This window comes from Mustela lutreola, chromosome 10 (genome assembly GCF_030435805.1).
Source record: "Mustela lutreola isolate mMusLut2 chromosome 10, mMusLut2.pri, whole genome shotgun sequence".
Taxonomy (NCBI): Eukaryota; Metazoa; Chordata; class Mammalia; order Carnivora; family Mustelidae; genus Mustela; species Mustela lutreola.
The window spans coordinates 99,429,572-99,447,244 of NC_081299.1; the positions used below are offsets into that span (position 1 = coordinate 99,429,572).

General features: G+C 44.8%; 1 long non-coding RNA gene across 2 annotated transcripts in view; it reads left to right on the forward strand.

The window, feature by feature from the left end:
* Nucleotides 1-13,080, forward strand: part of LOC131809543 (uncharacterized) — a 30,245-nt gene extending 17,165 nt beyond the window's left edge. Inside the window, exons 1-7 of one of the 2 annotated variants that reach the window (XR_009345220.1) lie at nucleotides 1,568-2,262; nucleotides 2,523-2,574; nucleotides 4,677-4,816; nucleotides 6,127-6,299; nucleotides 7,314-7,393; nucleotides 11,054-11,498; nucleotides 12,807-13,080. This is a non-coding gene — a long non-coding RNA (uncharacterized LOC131809543). Of the gene's footprint in view, nucleotides 1-1,567; nucleotides 2,263-2,522; nucleotides 2,575-4,676; nucleotides 4,817-6,126; nucleotides 6,300-7,313; nucleotides 7,394-11,053; nucleotides 11,499-12,806 lie in introns of those variants that run through there. The other variant, XR_009345219.1, reaches the window with a different exon arrangement.
* Nucleotides 13,081-17,673: the final 4,593 nt, after the last annotated feature.

Below are 17,673 nucleotides of genomic sequence, written 5' to 3' on the forward strand. Positions count from 1 at the left end.
CTTTTTAAATTTTTGCTTGAAGTACGGTTGAGTGGGGCATTTTCTTTTATTTCCTAGCAAACGTACTGAAAGTTCCCATCAGGTTTAACAGTTCCTGCACTGTTACTCCTGCCTGACCCTCACTCACTCACGACCTGGGCCAGAAAACGGTGAGAGAGGAAGTAGGAAGTGAAAATGTGTCAAAATCCCCCCAGACCACTCGTGAGGGAAGACTGCTGCTATTGATACTGACATTTTTTGAAAGTGTGGTTTATTTGGGAAAAGCTCAAAATGACAAAGCTTCAAATAAAATGGCAACCCATTAATTCCATTTGTGATTCTGCCCGGGGTTTGGCCTAATTGCTGTAATTCGAATGACTGAAAAAATGGTCTCATAGATGTGCTTATTGTTTGTTTATGATAACAAAAAATCGAGAACAACTTTTCTTACTGTTACCCATGTAATTCACTACCTTCTTACATTAGAGGAGAAATACTACATGATCATCTCAAGAGATGCTGAAAAAGCACTTGCTTTCAAATTCAGTGACTGTTCCTAATAAATATTTTTAGTAAGCCAGGAGTAAAAGGAAGGTCCCTCATTTATAAAGAGTGTATTTTTATTGATTTATTTAAGATTTATTTATTTATTTGACAGACAGAGATCACAAGTAGGCAGAGAGGCAGGCAGAGAGAGGAGGAAGCAGGCTCCCCGCTGAGCAGAGGGATGCGGGGCTCAATCCCAGGACCCTGGGATCATGACCTGAGCCGAAGGCAGAGGCTTTAACCCATTGAGCCACCCAGGCGCCCAGAAAGGGCATATTTTTAAAAAAACACATTGCACATAATACTGAACAAGGAAACAACAAGCCCTCGCATCAGAGTTTGGTAAAACAGTCTACAGATGATGACCTGGGACTCTAGTTAGGTGAGTGATGAACTTGACTGAAGTGCAGACATTCAGAGCATGCCAACACACACGGTAATCAAGTAAACAGAATATCTTAATACAAAGTGATAAAAAATTAAAATTAATGTAAAAACACCTTGAAGAACAAAATATCTAAAATTTACAAATATTAAATATAGTCAGGATCCGTATTTTTTCCCAGTTTTTTTTCTTTTTGCCTCTAATATGGCCCTTTAATATTCATTAAAGTGTTGTCTTGATTACTGAACTTTCTGGTTCCTCCCCAAATTTTATGCCCAAGACAAGTGCTTCACCTCATCCTGGGGTTTGCTGATATGGAAATGAGCTTCCCTGTGGTCCCCTGTGGGGGTTCGTGTAGCACAGTAACCCATCAGTAGAGCTTGGTTGTCTTTGACATGACCTCCCTTCTCCTGCTCACCTGTTACCCCTCAATCTAACATCTGAAGAGGGCCTAGAGTATGGGTTTCTTTTTAACAAATATTTAATGGGCACCTTCCGTGTGTCAGCACTAGAAGTCCAATGATTTACACATTCCCAGCCTCGTGGAGCTTGCAGTTGGTTGATGGCGAACAACAATTCAACAAGCAGTAACAATGAAGGATAGAAGGGGCTGTGGTGGGACAGGGGCGCCAGGGGGATTAGGAGAGCCCAGGTTGCTAAGTCAGAGACGGTGAGGTCCCATCCTCAGCCTGAAGCTCAATTAGGAGCTGAGGAGGGGGAGGGGCTAAGGAGAAAGATAAGGCTCTGAGAGATAACTTTATGCAAAGGGCTATTTGAGACTATGACAGAATGACAGTCAAGCTAGAGCTCTCAAAAGAGGAGTGTGGTGTAGAGAGAGAAAAACTAGAGAGGGAGACAGAGGGCAGGTTGTGAAGGACATTGTAAACCACATTGAAGAGTTGGGGATTAACCCTCAGAGTGATGAGGAGCCTTCGAAGCGGGAGAATGCGTGGGTTGAGTTCATGTTTCAGGAAGACCATTCCAGCTGTGTAGTGAAGAATGCAGGAAGGTAAAACGACATCCAGAAGACCTGTTAGGATGTTAAGGCAGCTCCTATGGACTGAATGTTTGTGTCGTTTCCGTGCCTCCCCTAGCCAAATTCATATGTTGAAACCCAACCCCCAGTGTGATGGGGTTTGGAGGTGGGACCTGTGGGAAGTGATTACGTCATGAGGGTGGAGGCCTCGTGAGTAAGATTAGTGCCCTTATAAAATAGGCCAGAGAGCTCCCTGGTCCCTTCTACCGAGTCAGGACACTGTGAAAAGGCATCTACCTCTGAACCATGAAGCAGGCTCTCACCAGACACTCAATCTGTCAGCACCTTGATCCACGACTCCCCGGCCTCCAGAACTGTGAGGAAACATTTGGGTCGTTTATCAACCACCCAGTCTGTGGTATTTTCTCGATAGCAGCCCAGATGGGTTAAGTTAGTAATGTAGGGGAGACGTGTTAGTGGTCTGATTAGGGTGGGAGCCGGGGTTGACGCTTTTGTGCAAGGTCAAGTAGGTCTAATCAGCAGGACTTGGTGATTGGGTGTGAGAGGTGACGGGCAATCAAGATTGCATCCGGGTTTGTGACTTGTGCACTAGTTTTTGTTTTTGTTTTTTAATAGCACAGTCTTAGCATCCAGCAACCGTGATGAACTTTCTTTCTAGTTCTAAAAGGTAACTCTAGATTTTCTATGGAGACAGTTAACACGGGCTGCAGTTAGGGGTCATTTGGTCCTTAACCTTTCTGTATATTGATACTGTAGCAGGGGAAGTTCAGAGAGATTTCATAGAGGGGATTAGGTGCCTCCAAGACTATTAGGAAAATGGGATTTTAGTGAAAGTCAGAAGAAGCTGTTAGCTTTTGGGTTCACCACTGCGGCTGTGTTCCTACAGTTAAGAAGTTGTTTCCAGCAGGATCAGGAAACTGCAGAAAACCTCCACTGATGATCACTGATGATCTGTAGGATAGCAGTGAAGAGGACAGCTGCAGGGTGCCTTGAGGATTTTGTTAAATCCTTGTTTCAGCCAAAGCCCAAGCACCCATAAGCTGCTGCCAGAAGCAGACCAACACTGTGTGCTTCCCAGGCCCTTCCATCTCCAAATCTTAAGCAAGAGTGTCTCACTGGCTGACGAATTGTGTCCAGAGCCCTGGACAGAGAGGAGCATGAGATGGCTAGTTCTCAGGCTTCTGGTCCCTGTAATAAAGGACCCAGATGGTAGAAATGAAAGCTGGTTGCAAAGAAAAGCCAAGGAAAACCAATAGCCAGCACAGTTTTGCCTTAATTGGCTAGCCTATGCTTCTGTATGTAAGGCAACCCAAAACACTTTCAAAACAAGCTGGACTCCCTTGAGTCCTTTACCCAGCCTTCTCCCCTACATACGCTGTAATCCAGAAGATATTTTCCAAACATATTTCCATGCCTTTGCACATGTCCTGCTACTCAAAGGTTGCTTTTCCTCTGCTTGTGAAGATTCTTCCCATTCCTCTGCCAGTTAATGCTCTCCATGTCCCATACCTGCAACAGGCAGGATTGACCTGGATCTCGCAGTACTTTCTCTGTACCTGGTTCACCGTTCTATTAGGGCAACTTGTCCCAGTGAATTTCAGTGTTTAGTCAAGGTACCCATCTCTTCCAGTAGACATAAGCATCCCAGATAAGAGACCAAGGACCCACTACAGTGCTTGGAACGTAAAGGGTGCTCATTAAAGATTTATGAAATGTATGAAGGACTGTTTCTACCAGGTCACTCAGGGTATGCACCTGAAGTTAAATGAAGAGCAGCCACCTTCAGAAACAGGCAGGCCACTCACTCCTGAAAAGGTGTCTAAACAGTGTTAGAATCTTGGAAGGATGAAAAGTGTTTATAAATTGTTTTTTAATGCTAGCTCCAAATAAATTCTTTTTATTTTATTTATTTATTTGAGAGAGAGAGAGAGAGAGAGAAATAGCGGGAGTGGGTAGGGGAGGGTGGATGGGGAGAAGCAGACCCCCCTTGGAGTGGGGAGCCTGCCACGGGGCTTGACCGAGGACCCTGGGATCATGACCTGAGCTGAAGACAGATGCTTAACTGACTGAGCCACCCAAGTTCCCCTAAGTTCTAAATTCTTATTTCCTATTAATGTTGACTTTTCCGGGTCTTTTCCAAGCTTTTTCCATCTGTCCTTGCTTCTGAAGGTTGGAGTGCTGTTTCCCATTAAAATACAATTCCCATGCCACATTCTGGTTGCTCCATCACATCAAATTAATGTAATGATGACTTAAGCTGCTAGGGAAATGTGGGCCATTACATGTTGCTGACAGCAAACCCTCACAGTGACATTGCAGCAGGGACAGAGAATATCTTAATAAAAATAAAAATCTTAACAAAAATCAGAGAGCTCTAAGGTTTCCTGTGTCCTTAGAGAGCCAGTCCTTTTGTAACACAGAAATGGAGATTGAGAATTTCCCGTGATTCCTTAGCACGATGAAAAATTGGTTAGCGAGCTCATCTCTTCCTTCTTCAGGTTGGGGAACCTCTAACGCGAGACCTCTGAGACTTCCCAGGACCCAGTACAGTGTTACATGCAAAATAAGCAATTAACCAAATGTTCTTAAATGCGTGCATGGGTGTCCTGTTTTTTAAATCCCTCAAAGCCGATATTGCTTGGTTCCCTAAAGGAAATGTACCCCAGGTGACCCAGAAAGTCTTTGTTTTCCTTTGTAGCAGACACAGTAGACTGGTTGACTCAGCATCCATTTCTAACCTCATTTCTTTCATCCACTTTGCTTCTAAAGCCCAGGGAAGTGAAGTACTTTCTTGGCCACCCTCCCTTGGAAGTGACCAGGTGACAGTTTTGAAGTAAGTGAGATGTCAACAGAATCCTGTAGGAGTTTTCTGTGAACATTTTGCTTTCCTGATGGAAGGGGCAAAGGAGGTACGTACCTTCCTTGCTCCTTTTCTGTCTGGAGGGTGATGGTGTTGGCTGCACTGACATCAGCCTGCTTGGGTCTGTGGGGAAAGGCCAAGAGAATGTCAGAGATGTTGGCCGACGTGTGGAGAAGCCAGACCACCACCAGCACCATCTACCTCCTGGCGTCTCCTTCTGCAAGAGCCACAAACCCTTCTTTGTTTAAACCACTGAGTTTCTACTCCTTGCTTCTAAGTGCTTTTCTGATATTTGCCCTAAACCAGCTGCAGAGTCTGGTGAAACAGGAGGGATAGGTCTGACGGATGTGACCATTACCCTTCGTGTACTTTGTAAGTTCATTTTACGAAGTCGCCATGTCACAAAAAAGAGGTTGTTGCAAGGAATATCTAAAATTTGAAAACAAGGGAAACCCAAAGCAGTTGCTAGTCTTACCTTGGCCTCGTCAGTCAACATAGTATTGTTTTAGCTGCATAACATTGAGAGATTCCTAATTCACACACATGAGATGTTGTGAATGTACAAGGGTGTTCACCCTGCAATTTCAGGTCAGAAAGTTTTTTTTTTTAAAATTATTATTTATTTATTTATTTTTATTTTTTATTTTTTATTTTTTATAAACATTTATTTTTATCCCCAGGGGTACAGGTCTGTGAATCACCAGGTTTACACACTTCACAGCACTCACCAAAGCATATACCCTCCCCAATGTCCATAATCCCACCCCCTTCTCCCAACCCCCCTCCCCCCAGCAACCCTCAGTTTGTTTTGTGAGATTAAGAGTCACTTATGGTTTGTCTCCCTCCCAATCCCATCTTGTTTCATTTATTCTTCTCCTACCCACTTAAGCCCCCATGTTGCATCACCACTTCCTCATATCAGGGAGATCATATGATAGTTGTCTTTCTCTGCTTGACTTATTTCGCTAAGCATGATACGCTCTAGTTCCATCCATGTTGTCGCAAATGGCAAGATTTCATTTCTTTTGGTGGCTTCATAGTATTCCATTATGTATATATACCACATCTTCTTTATCCATTCATCTGTTGATGGACATTTAGGTTCTTTCCATAGTTTGGCTATTGTGGACATTGCTGCTATAAACATTCGGGTGCACGTGCCCCTTTAAATCACTACGTTTGTATCTTTAGGGTAAATACCCAGTAGTGCAATTGCTGGGTCATAGGGCAGTTCTATTTTCAACATTTTGAGGAACCTCCATGCTGTTTTCCAGAGTGGCTGCACCAGCTTGCATTCCCACCAACAGTGTAGGAGGGTTCCCCTTTCTCCGCATCCTCGCCAGCATCTATCATTTTCAGGTCAGAAAGTTTGAAAGAAGAGCATGACAATTACCCTCAACATTGATTCAATACCAGCCTGTGAGACCTATTCTCCTTCCTCAAGTGGAGAATGTCCAGTGTGGAGGGAGGGAGTCGGTGAACAGTTTCTTCAACCAAGGAAATCTTCATTGCTCAAGGAAACATCTAATGTGGTGAGAAACAGTCCAGATTCTGGAGGCACACTTTGTGAGTTCAAATCCTGAGACTACCCCTTGCTGGCTGAGTGCCTCTGTTTTGGTGTCTTCTGCTTGTAAAAATGGGCACATTTAATGGTACCTACCTTGGAAGGTTGTGGGTGGCTTACACCTGTCCATACAGGTGAGGCTCCAGAATAATGCTAGACACATGATGACAACAATTGTTAGCAACGGTGAGATGTCCAATGATGTCCCAGCTGCTCCATCGCCTCTCTCTGTTAGATATTTACTAAAAAATGTAAAATAGACAAGCCTACTTTGCTTGAAACATTGAATACTCCTCTCAGGTTCAGTGTCTTTGCTGATCAGTTCCCTAGGATTAACCCAGAATCTTCATCTTGCCAAGGTAAACTCATTCAGCCTTTAAAAGGAAGGAAGAGAAGCATTCGGATCCTACTATAGATGCTGAAACTGTAATGTGCAGTGATCATCGCCCAGCAACCTTTGTCCAGTTGCTATTTTAAGACTAATTACTGTACTGTGATCTTACAAGGTGCTGGGCAAATCTATATTTCAGCTGGCATTTAATTTCTTAGGCCCATGCATGCTATAGTTGATACTCATGTGTCTGATTTTATGTAAATAGACACAGGAAGGCCTGCATTAAAAAAAAAACAAAACCCAAACTATAATAATACAGAAGGGACCTGCACAGAGCCATGACATTCTGAATCAACCAACATTTACAAAATATTTATGGCAGGAACTATATACATAGAAGCATGTACAGCTAGAAGCCCAATTTAAAGATGCCAGTTGTTTCCAGTATATAAACATTTGGTGTGTGAAATATTTAACTGTGATTTTTTTTAATCAAGGAATTTTTAATTGTAAAACAAAATTCTAACTGAATTTCAGTTAGATATCTGTAGGCTTCTAATGTATCCCTACATGATTGTAGATGTCAGTTTAACAGTCATCTAAATTATCCCCAAGGTCCCTTCTGAAATTTGGAATTTTGCGTTACAGAGATTAAAGCACGAGACTTTACCCAGCACTTCCTGTTTTGGTCATTCATCTGGGGATGCTGGCTCTTTATTTTCTACAAGGTGAGTCTAGCCTTAAAACTTAGAGAATTATCTTACTTTAAGACATTTCATAGAAGGTAGTCGCATAGCATGGGACTAATGTAAATTAATTAGGATGGCTTTGCCGACAAGTGATCATAAACTCAATTCAAAATGGCTTAACCTATTAGGTCAATTGCTATCTCACATATCATCAAGCATCGGACGGCAGCTCCTTGGTTAGTCACTTCAGTATCTCAACAGCCTCGTCAAGGACCAGGGGTTTTTCTCTACTTTCTGCTCAGCTGCCTTTGCCATGTCGGCCATTTTTCCTTGTGGCCTCAAGATGGCTGCCAGAGCTCCAGTGACCATATTTGTCCACAGCCATGTTCAGAGGTAGAAAGGAGATGGCTGTATTCTTTTCAGTTCTCTCAAAAGCTAAAAAACCTTTCCCAGAAGCATCCCCAGAAGAGTGAGCCTCCAATCTCATCAGTCAGAATTAAGTTACATGTTCTTTCTTAGGCCAGTTCCTAGCAAGGGGAATAAAATTACCATGATTCGTCAGTTTATCAAGACTGATGTGCTGGGTCTGGGAATAGGGCCAAAGTCAGGAGAGCCCATGGCCACACTGAGGAATGTGCGTGTTGGAAAGCAAACAACAAAGTGGGACTCTGAGTGGGAAATCAAGAGTGTCTGTAGAAGTCTGTGAAGGATGGCATCCTGAGGAGAACCAGAAACACTGTCTCCTGCCTGTGTGCTGTCTCCCCTCCCCAGGCTGGGTGGGAATGGGAGCAAAGACCCAGGAAGCAGTTAGGACAAGACAGCTACATTCTGCCTACACAGAGCCCCAAATTCCAATAGAATTGAAGATTCAATTGATCTGTTTCACACGGCTTTTAGAAGTTGTTACACTTGTGTTAACAATTTCATTTTGGTTTGTTGTGATACTGTTGTACGCGAGAGACAGGTGTTAGGAGCATAAGAAGTGTGAGCCAAACAGCTTTTCCTTTTATGATGTTTTGTTTCATGTTTTGCTATCATGGAAACATTTATAAATCTGCTCCAATTATGGACCCCCTCCACAGAAAAAAGTGCACACAAGTCACTTTCATGCAAATTTTACAAATAATTTTAGGATAGATTCACTGATGCCCTGTCACTCATTCATGGGCTCCAAATTATAGCCTTATGATATCACTGATTGGTATGGGGGGGGCATTTAGTGTGAGGAAATAAGCAAAACAGAAGAGTAAAATTGGGAAGTCTGATGGACTTTTGTTAGCTATGTGGCCTTATTTGTATCTTTTTTAAAACCTCAATTTGACCTCTACAAAATGGAACTACTGGAGTTATTTTCAAAACCAAGTGGATTATGTGTAAGATTGTTTTACATTAAATAGCACTTTACAAATGTTGGCTTAAAAACTTAATTGCTGATAAGTCCAAACAGCATGGTGGCTCTTGCTTCCCGATTGGAGTAACTGAATTCAAAATAGTGCATTCCGTGAGGTTTAAGGAGCAGACGTTTTCTCCTCCAGAGGCAACGGTCATTTTCAAACTCACAGACTGAGCCCAGTACCATTTTCCAGCAGCTGGTTTGAAAAGAGGCATCAGCTGAAACATCCCTAAGGTACTGCCAAGCGCTACTCCCTGCTGGTGAAGTCAGGACATACCAATCCTGAAAAAGGGAAAATGGAACAGTCTTCTAGATGCCCCTCCTCCACCTGTCCTACGCTAGCAGCCACCCCGGACTCCTCATTACCCATCACCACTGGCACCATCCCTGCCCTTCCTTGGTCCCCTGCTATGGACCCACTCCAAGCCCCTCCCACTCTTCCAGGCAGGAATGCCAAGTCCGGATTCTCACCATGGCATCCCTCTCCCATTCTTCACCGTAAATTCCCCATCCTTCCTTTCTCTCAGTGTGAGAGGCCAAACTTCCTCTCTTGTTTTTATAACATTCTTCCTTTCCATGCCCAACTGCCTTGGCAGCTGCTCCTGTACCGCTGAATGGCAAAATGCCCATCAGAGTTTTCCCAGGGATCAATGAACGAAGAGTTACAGAGAGTGGCAGACCGTTGGAGTCAAACAGAGCTGGCTCCTGCCCCCGGAGGGCATGCAGACAGATGCACAGAGCCCTTCTTGCCTCTCCCAGGACGTGCAGACAGTTGACTGCGGGAATTAGGAGATTTTGCTGGGTGACAAAGAGCATCAGGACTGCACCCACACATATCTGTGATAAAACAATAAAGAGAGAAAAAAATCAGCTGTGCCAAAGCTGTAAGTTTGCTGCTGCCAGTAGAGCTGCCCCCTGGGGGCCTGGGCCCGTATTCCTCTGATCTGCCCTGGGCCCATGCCACCTGCCTCTTAGCTCCACCTGCTCAAATTGGTTGGGTGACAGGCTATACCTGAGGGGCTCTAGGACTATCAGAAGAGCAGGTTCTCTGTGTTTCCGTGACTTCACAGCTACATTACAGCGCAACATACCCCTCTCCCCTGCCACCTCCATGTTTGAACTTTACTGTTGTGGAGCAGGGAAAGAGAGAGGGTCCAGTTCCTAGTCTCTTCCATGGCTATCAACAACCCAGCCCCACACTCCTCAAAACAAGACCCTGAGCAGACAGGGCCTCCTGATTCCTGCTTGCTTCTTGCCCCGCAAACTCCCAGGGCCCTGCCACGTGTATTAACAACAGTTGTTGGGGGAACTGATGCCAAGAGAGTTTTCTGGTGTCCCACCCATCCACATGGTAGCTGATGTCTGGAGGTTTTGGGCGGAGGGCAGATCAGCCAGGCTATCCAATGAATCAGGTGGGCTAGAGAGGAATCCTTTGTCAAAATTTTGCTTGAGTTTCCAGAATCAAAACTCACACCTTGACCAAGGGGGCAGCATGGTGTAGAGGTAATTAACATCCTTGTCTGCAGTTAAAGAGACCAAATTATGGGTGCCTGGGTGGCTCAATTGGTTAAGCAACTGCCTTCAGCTCAGGTCATGGTCCTGGAGTCATGATCCTGGAGTCCTGGGAACGAGTCCCACATCGGGCTCCCTGCTCAGCAGGCAGTCTGCTTTTCCCTCTGACCTTCTCCCCTCTCGTGCTCTCTCTCTCTCTCTCAAGTAAATAAACAAAATCTTAAAAAAAAAGAGAGAGAGAGACCAAATTATGACTTTGGGCATGTCAGTCTCTCTGGCCTTCTATGTCCTCATTATGAAGAGGAAGAGCTTGGATGAGAAAACTGTTAAGATCTCTGTAAATCATAATAATAATAATAATAATGACAACAACAACAACAGCAGCTAATATTTAGTAGTGCTTACTAAGTGCCAGGCTTTTTCTAAGTGCTATGTTCAATCTTGCATGATTTTTATAACAACCCTAAGAGGCAGGTGCTACTGTTACCATTCCCTTTTTTTGTAAGTGAGGAAACAGGCACAGAGTAGTTTGCCCCAAATCACATCTAATCAGGCAGAGCTGGACACCTGCACATATAACCCTTCAGCTTTCTTTCCTCTCTAATGTATAGAAAGCATGTCCTCTTGGATGGATGGGTAACATCATGTAATCACTTCATTATGGCTTGCCTCAGTTTTTTTTTTCCCACTTTAGAACAAATAAATAGGTCTGTTTTTGAATACTCTGGTCCCGCCTAGGACATAGTAGGTGCTCAGTATTTGCTTACCTTGCTTTTTTTTTTTTTTCATTCAAGAAGTTGCATGAAAAAGACATGGAAACAAACAAGAATAAAACAAGAAGAGAAAATAATGAGGCTGCATCACTGGGAGGAAAGATCTGACTCCGGCCTCCCAGCAGGAACTGTCTTATTGGAGAGCAATCCAAAGAGAATACACAATGGGAGCCCATGCTTCTTATCTTGATGAAATAGCCTCTAAATAATAAATAAATAAACACGCACATATCATCCCAGTCGCAGAAACTTGATTATTGACTTGGGCAATCCTTTCTCCATCTCTTTGTGCCAATAAAGTTATTACAATTGAATTGAGAGAGGCAGACGCACAAGCATTGCCGAGACAAGATGCTGAGTAGTTGAAATCAATGACTTGCAGGGCTGATCTCCTGCCAAGGGCTGCACCAGCTCCCGGGAGGAATCCGCCACTCTGGCCAGTGGCCCAGCACTGCGGAAGCTGCAGGTCAGCTTTCTTGAGGGGACTCCCAGGTGGTTGGGGATCGACAGGTGTGGGAAGAAGGAAAAAGGTCCTTCTCCAATTACTGAGGGCCACACAGGCCAGCACCCACCAGACTGAGAACAACGAGGCTTTGCTAGACTCACTGTCCTCCTCTGGCTGTGGACAGAAGAGGAGGCAGCGAAGGGGTTGGAAGAGAACAGTGTAATTCACAATCTGTGACAGGAAGAAAGACTGGCTTAATAACCCATAGCCCAATGAATGGAATATTCCTTCTTTCCCCTGGCAGAGCTGGGCCTCTGGTGCCATCACCCATAAAATGGACAGCCACCCAAGGAGCCATGGAGCTAATTAACAAATTCGTCCCCAAGCGTGCCAGAACCCAATCCACTAGAACTGTAAAAATGAAGACTGTTTAGACACAAGCTTAATGAGGAAACCACTAGCATTCTCTGGAAGCTACCCTGGCAACTTGGCGTGTCTTCTAGCCCCCTTCTCCTTCTCGTCCAGCTGCCGCCCATCTTCTCCTGTGTTGGCCCCCAGCATCCTCATTCCGTTTGTTCTCTCCATTCTCCATCCACCAATCAGGAAGCACCGAAGCCACCATTTAAAGTTTGTGCCCAAATTTTAGAGAATGATTGTACCTTTATAAGCTTCTCTGAGCTTTCGATTACTTGAGTTATGTATATATTTGCTTCTTGGGGTACATATTTCCACAATAATAAGAGTAACACATATTGGGCACTTTTTATATGTCAACACTCTTTTAAACATTAAGAGTACTTGGGGACTCTGTAATTCAAGAGTGACAGACCTAGCAATACTTGACATAGGAAGTTCTCCTACAATCCTACATCCTGGCACAAAGTCTGAAGCTCCACCCACTTGCCTAGAGTTTTAAATCAGGTTAAGGTTTCCCATCAGATTAACAGATCCACACTCTTTTTTTTTTTTTTTAAAGATTTTATTTATTTATTTGACAGAGAGAGATCACAAGTAGACAGAGAGGTAGGCAGAGAGAGAGAGAGAAGCAGGCTCCCTGCTGAGCAGAGAGCCCGATGCGGGACTCGATCCCAGGACCCTGAGATCATGACCTGAGCCGAAGGCAGCAGCTTAACCCACTGAGCCACCCAGGTGCCCCAGATCCACACTCTTAATCATGATGGGATATCCCAATGCTACCAAACATCTGAGGAGAGCCAATTATGTGGAAGATAAACACCAAAACAACAAACAAACAAAGTAGCAAGTGGAGATAACTGAGAACATGGGAGAAGAGAAGAATTAAAGTGTATATTTATTATATCTTTACAGGGAGAAGATACTGCATCCAAGAAGAAAGAACCGGGAGAAACAAAAAAGGAGCATTCTGAGGCCAAAATGAAATTCTTGGAAATTAAAAACAGCAGAAATGGGGGCGCCTGGGTGGCTTAGTGGGTTAAGCCGCTGCCTTTGGCTCAGGTCATGATCTCAGGGTCATGGGATCGGGTCCCTCATTGGGCTCTCTGCTCGGCAGGGAGCCTGCTTCCCTCTCTCTCTCTCTGCCTGCCTCTCCATCTACTTGTGATTTCTCTCTGTCAAATAAATAAATAAAATCTTTAAAAAAAAAAAACAGCAGAAATGAAAAGCTCAATATAATATCTCAGGAAGTAGAGCAAAAAGTGGAAGAGATTAAAAAAATTAGAAAAGAAAGCGAAAATAAAAGACTAGTCCAAGAAGTCCAGCCTGTGGGAGAGAGAGGGCGGGCGGGAGGTGGGGAGAGAAGTGAAAACAAGACAAAACGGGATTAATCACAAATGAAAGTATTTCTCCAAATTTCCCAGAGATTAAAAAAAGACAAATGGTTCCAGCTTCAAAGAATACATCAAATGTTGGGTCACGGTGAATGAAAATAAATCCACACTGAGGTACATGATTGGAAATTTTCCAAAAATTGGAGAAAATAAGGAGCCCACTAGATTCTAGAGAAAGAAAACGTCACATACAAGTATCAGAAATTAGAAGGGTTGTGGACTTCTCCATAGCATCCCTGGAAACAAAAAGAAAATGGGGCAACATATTCTAAATTCTGAAAGGAAATGTTCCCTAACCTGTAGTTCCATACCCAGCCAAATTACAAAAAAAAAAAAAAAAAAAAAAAAAAAAAAGGCACAAAGATAGAATCAAGACATTTTCAGACACCAAAGTCTCAAGAATGTATTTTCCATGCAGACTTTCCCCGAGAAAGGGAAAGGTGTAAGAGGAACAGAAGTTTCAACACTGGAGGGAGGTACAGGGGATTTCCAGGAGGATGGGGAAAACATGGAGGCCAGCAGCCTGGATGGCCGTAACACCAGTCAAGATACAGGCATGTTGGGAGATGCCCAGATTCACTCTGTTGTCTTTTCAACCCAGGACAGAATGCTCCGGTAAGCTTGGCCCGTATTCCTTACCATGTGCTGTTCTCTGCTCTCTGCTCGCTAGCTAGGTGAGCTTGTCACCCCCCACAGGAGCCCTCTGCGGTGACCCACTCCTAAGGGCTAAGGTTGGTTGAGATGAACTTAGAAGCGGGATCCACAGAGCAGACCATTTTCCCTTCCTGCAGGAAGGCCCCAGAAGCCCATATGCCCAAGAATAGTAAAGGGATCTGCAGGGAATATGGGATGCAGAGAGTGCTATAATAACCAACGATATCTGCTAAGCCTGCAATTGGTATGAAAGTCTTCAGCAGCTCGAAGTGTGAATAGGAACTCAGCTTTTAGATGTTCACATCCCACTCTCTCCTGAGTTATATTCAGCTAAAGATGCTCTATGCTTGGATTCCAAGGTCACATGCACATATTCAGCCCCTGTTCCCAAAGTAGGTTCTTTGTGCAAGCCTGGTGGGTCGAGAGGGAGAAGCTTATCTCCTCAGTTGCTTACTGTACCAGAATCAGCACTCTTGGGTCAACCATCTAGACCCTAGCATTGGATTTAACAAATTTTTCTGGGGTATCTTTGGACCCTTTCCTGCCAGGTACCACCACCCGGAACCATCTCAACAATTGGGAAGATTAGAACCATGTCGGGGTCTAGGATTTCTAGGTTCCAAGAGGTTCCTTGGCTTTAAGCAGTTTGGCCCAATTTCTTCCTGGGGGTGTTCATAAAAGGGCAGGCTTTGTCCAACCCAGAGGTTTTTGTCTCTTCTGTCCCTTTAGATAGTGGGTATCTGAGAGGCTTACATTGAGGGGATACTCAAATGATTTGAGAACAAAATCTGCCCTTAAGTGATATGCCTTCTCTATCCAGACAGAAAACAAGAAGTTGGATGATATGACAGTTTCTTTCTTTCTTTCTTTCTTTTTTTTTTAAAGATTTTATGTATTTGACAGAGAGACAGTGAGAAAGGGAACACAAGCAGGGGGAAGTAGGAGAGGGAGAAGTCGGCTTCCCACTGAGCAGGGAGCCAGATGTGGGGCTCAACCCCAGGACCCTGGGATCATGACCTGAGCCCAAGGCAGACGCTTAACAACTGAGCCACCCAGGCGACCAAAATCGCTTAAGTTCCACCCAAGCTGGCACCTGGCCCGCCCTGTAGAAACACCTTCAATGAAGTCTGAGACTTGGTCACTTTCTCCTTGGCATTCTGGCTCTTTGTATCCAGTGGCGGGTGGGGGGCGGGGGGAGGTGGGAGGTGAGGGTGGGATCCCCCAGTGCCTAGTCCAGTGCCTGACACAGAGTAGCTGCTCAGTGTGTATTTATTGGGTGCACATGAATACCTAATAGAATTAATACAGATTCCTGTGTCATCCAAGATTCATACATCATGGGGTTGGGATAAGATGGTTCTGCCAGCTCCCAGGGAAAAATCGATCCACAATTGAGTATTAGAGTAACATCTCATGACTCTGACTGTAAGGTAAGAAGTCCTTTTTAAATGAGTGATGATTTTGCCCATGATAAAAATTACAAAGGAGCTCATTTATTTTATATCCCCAAATTTACCTTAACCCAAACCAGGCCAACCAGGGGTCCTATAAGGGCAGTCTCAGTGGAGACGTGTTACTTACATAGTAATTATTATCATATCAAGAGATACTTTTGAAGTGTTGAAGGTTGTTGAAAGCAATTGTTTTTTGCAATGTTTTATGCATTCCTCATAGAATCATTTTATTTAAAAGTACTGCGGAGCTAGAGCCCTCACCCACCTTGCAAGAGGGGTCTAAGTCAGCAGAAACACTTTGGCAGTGTCCACTAGGGGTGAACAAGTGTCTCCCCGGGGGCCCTGACATACCGCTCTGGGGCAAACACCATGCAGAAGGAGTGCTGTGACCCCCACTGCACAGGCAGGACTATTCATGGCTACTGGCACTACCTCCAGTCGCCCCAGACTATAGTAAACTGGTATCCCCACCAGCATCTATGAGCAGATAGGAACACCGTGGTGGACAGACTATATTTACTCAATGAACTAAACAAGAACTTGCTAACCATTGCCCACAACAAAAGACATACGGTTGGTGGCACCTGGGTGGCTCAGTGGGTTAAGCCGCTGCCTTCGGCTCAGGTCATGATCTCAGGGTCCTGGGATCAAGCCCCGCATCAGGCTTTCTGCTCAGCAGGGAGCCTGCTTCCTCCTCTCTCTCTGCCTGCCTCTTTGCCTGTTTGTGATCTCTTTCTGTCAAATAAATAAATAAAATCTTAAAAAAAAAAAAAAAGAAAGAAAAAAAAAGACATACAGTTGAGAGAAAGAAACTCAGTGCAGAAGAACATATACCATCTGGTCCTATTTATGAGACCAAGATCAGGCAAAGGTATACAAGCATAGAGATCAGAAAGGAGGTTACTTAGAGGTGAGACCCCACTGGGGTGGGCCATGACAGAGCCCCCAGCGAGCTGGAAATAGTTTATGTAGTTGGAGTGGCAGGTACACAGATGTATACAGATGTAAGCATTTGTCAAACTGTACCATTCTTGTGTTCTTTACTGTATGCAAGTTGTCCTTCAGCTTTTAAAAAATGCTATAACTGGGGCACCTGGGTGGGTTGGGCCTCTGCCTTTGGCTCAGGTCATGATCCCAGGGTCCTGGGATCAAGCCCCACATCAGGCTCTCTGCTCAGCGGGGAGTCTGCTTCCTCCTCTCTTTCTCTGCCTACTTGTGATCTGCCTGTCAAATAAATAAATAAAATCTTTTTTAAAAATGCTATAACCAAAGTTCCCTTCAAATTCAGTTTAAAGTTCCTAAAACTCAGCTTCCCTTAAAACAAAACAAAACAAAACTCTGAATTGCAATGGGAGTGTTTCAGATAGAGTTCCTGCCCCAGAAGATGTCCACAGAAGTGACCATGCTGTAGAGCAGAATGTGAAAACTCGGCGTGAGAGGCCTGGGGGAAGGCAGTCGGGCTGCAGAGAATGGACAGACCTGGGAGGGGAAATGGCACCTGTGACGCGGGAGCAGAGCTCCCAGCACCCTCCACCGGTGGCCCCAGCAGATGTGCTCTCTTAGATGTCCCAGATGATCCATGTGCCCCATGCAGGCCACGATTGTTCAAGGCTATTCTGTTGAACTGGCTCCTCAGCGCCCCCTCCAAGCTCTCTTCTTCCCTTCCTGGCTGCATGTCTGGACGGAAACAGTTTACCTGGGGTCGCGGCTCCCTGCTTTCATCCGCTGCCTGCCCTTCTGGCTTTTCCCTACATCTCCCCCAAGAGTCTTTCACCTGGACAGCAAAATTACCTGGAAGCCAGAGTTACTGGCAGCTTCTCCTCCTCCTTCTTCTTAAGATTATTTATTTATTTTAGAGAGTGAGCATGGGGAGCAGATGAGGGAGGGGAAGAGGGAGAATCCCCGCTGAGCAGGGAGCGCGATGGCCCTGAGATCATGACCAGAGCTGAAATCGAGAATCGGGCACTTGCTTCACTGACTGAGCCACCCAGGCACCCCATTACTGCCTTCTTTTTTCCTTGGTCTTTGCATATGCAACACTGTTCTTTTCCTCAAAAATCAGCCTGATTCCTCCGTCTCTTCACTTGCTCTCCTTGGTGGGCTTCATTTCCTCCACCCGCGCCATTCTGTGGTGCAGCACCCTCGGCGTGCCTCCCCGGTCCTGTTTGCTTTCTCCCTCGGCAAGCTTTCACCTCCCTCTGCTGATGTCTCTCTAAGGCCTAGAGTGTGCAAACCCCACCCTTCTCCAGAACTTGGATCTTGACACACACAGCCTGATGG